The following is a 2,737-nucleotide window of genomic DNA, read 5'->3' as shown; positions in this document are numbered from 1 at the left end:
GAAATAGGAAAACCTTAGGTCCTTTGTAGGTAGAAGAAATGAGCAATACTACTTTATGTATCTGAATTCTGCCAGTTTGCAAATTCCATCTATTCTTACATTCTAGGAAAATGAAATATTCTAAAATTGCTGGAAATAGAGAAGGGTAATGTTTCAGGGAAATTAAACGAACCTCTCCGAAGAGAAGACATGACTCATCACCTTCTAGACACTTGACATTTATCATTTGATCTGCCTGCTGCTTAACACAATGTTTGGCGATTCTTTCTTCAATTGTGATGACAACTATTTTGCCCTTTATTGTGGGCTGGGATAAAAAGGCTGTTTTGATCACGTCCCAGTCATATGTGGACCATAGACCATCAATAACGATCAGATACTGGCCTTGACGTAGGATTTCACAACACCCTTGAATTGGGTCATGACCCTGCAGAATACCAATTGCTACAACTTCCATGGCTTGAAGATAACAACGATGGAAATCCAGAAGTAAGAGCCGAGAAAATTCCACCAAATCAAACGGACCAGGTGGCACATTGACCCATGCAAACCTTTTAAAGGGACAAAAATCTGTATCCTGTGCCTCGTCGCACCTTTTTCTCACGAGATCTGATTTACCAACACCGGCAATGCCCCATACCGAGGTGACCCCAGTATTGCCTAAACTTTTCTCGATCTCAGCACATACTTGTTCTCGAGACCCCCGTACCACAGTAAAATCATTCCTTCTGTTGGACAAAAATATACTTCGAGAAGCCTCTTTTTTATCCCCATTTCCATAGTAGTCAGAGGTCTGCATGTGTGCGTGAGAGAGAGAGAGAGAGAGAGAGAGAGAGAGAGAGAGAGAGAGAGAGAGAATTGTTAAATTTAATGTCACCAGCAAAAGAATCTATATAACTAATTAGGAGGACTACAAAGATTTTCGGCACAATTCAGCTTGCAACATTTTGATCATTAGTGCTGGAGATCTTGTGATATGATGAAATAAATGGTCAAACAATTTTAGTACATCAGCGACTACTGCATGATGTACTTACTTTTTTTAAACAGATATATAATTTTTTTCCTAGCAGCGCTGATAGTAACGCTTAGAATACCTTTGTCAAACGACGAATGGTAGGGTTAGCTTCGAGATGTTCTATGAAATGTTTGGATACACTGTCTTCATTTGCAATCATGATGACACAATTGTCGGTATCCCCATCCAGGAGGTATGGTTTTATGAACTCCCACTCGGCCGTTGATTGCAGACCGTTTATAATGAAAATGAGCTTTCTTTCAGGTTCCCTAAGAAAGCTTTCAACAAACTCCACATAGTCATCTGCATCTACATCTGGAAAAAATTCCTTGACCAAGCGTAGAAGGAATTCCCTTTCATCGAATGGATGGGGTACGTCTACCCACACATAATACTCAAATTTCTCTACCTCCTTGAATCCGACATGCTGATGCTTTATGCCATTGTATACTTGTTTTAAGAGAGTTAATGTGTCACTACCAGCCCCACACAGGGAGATCACTCTACGATGTCGTAGTCGCCAAAAGAGTTCATTCATATAGCCATGGATCTGCTTATAATTGAAGTAAGACAAAATAAGCAGTTAATTTCTATACTAGAGGCAAAGGGACTCAGTTAATTATGACACCATAAACAGTTTATTGGTATAAACATTAAGACCTTTGAATGCTACTTAATTCTAATTCATTTACAGTCCTAATCCAAGAGATGAACAGAAGTTGTGGCAAAAATAGAAAACAAAACAAGAAGTTTAACATGCATGAGGTGAATTTGCATGTGATGTCCTGCCGTACCGAAGAAACGATTCGAATTCTAATTTTGATAGGTTGGAGATAAAAGAAACCCTTGGGGAACCATCTAGCTATACTCGCATATTTGAGAGTGTCGGCCTAGCAGTTCCACTGTGAAGGGTGGCGGGTGTTGTTGATTAAGCAAATCACCAAACCAATGTACTCTTTATGAGTAAGCGTGTGCTTATCACCAAAACTATTGCAATGAAGAAACACCTTTTTTTAATCAAAGTGAATTATCAAACGTGTCGACATCCCTTAATCAACATCACATGCAAATTAAGAGTTTGTCAGTCAGGTTCCGTATTGTGACTCCCATCTTAGCATATAATACTATTGTTTATTTATAAAACTAGCATGTGCAGAGCAAATGTAAAGTTTAACATTCAAAAATAGGCAACGTTACAAACTGCTCAGATGCTACATCAAAGTGGCTTAGATTATATAAGGGCACCTCGAAAGAACATGTATCATATAACTCCCTAACTCCCCCACAAACATTAACTCCTCAAATATTAGGAGCTAAAAACAGGGTGAAGCTAATTGACTCATATTCTTAACTCCCTAAGTTTTTTGGCTAATTCTTTCATCTTGTATGGTACAACACAACTACAAAAATAAATATAGTTTCTCTAATCCGACAAATCAAATTCAAAAAATGAACATTCTTCATCAAAAAGCCACCAAACTGATCAAGTTTATCCAAAAGAAACAACAAATATTATGTCGTGGATCAAAAGCATCATAAAACTACGCAATCAAGCACTCCCATAGTGCCCCTCCACACCAACACTACCAATCGGGCCGAACCTTTCTTTAGCCAATATCTCACCATGAGTGAGTTTCCAATATTGAGTCACCGTGTCATTCATCATGCTTATTGTCGGATTGTGAAGGTTATCTTAGGTCGAATTTAAAAAATCTACTA

Source organism: Triticum dicoccoides, chromosome 2B (genome assembly GCF_002162155.2).
Source record: "Triticum dicoccoides isolate Atlit2015 ecotype Zavitan chromosome 2B, WEW_v2.0, whole genome shotgun sequence".
NCBI classification, from domain to species: Eukaryota; Viridiplantae; Streptophyta; class Magnoliopsida; order Poales; family Poaceae; genus Triticum; species Triticum dicoccoides.
Note: the sequence above shows the minus strand (reverse complement) of the source record.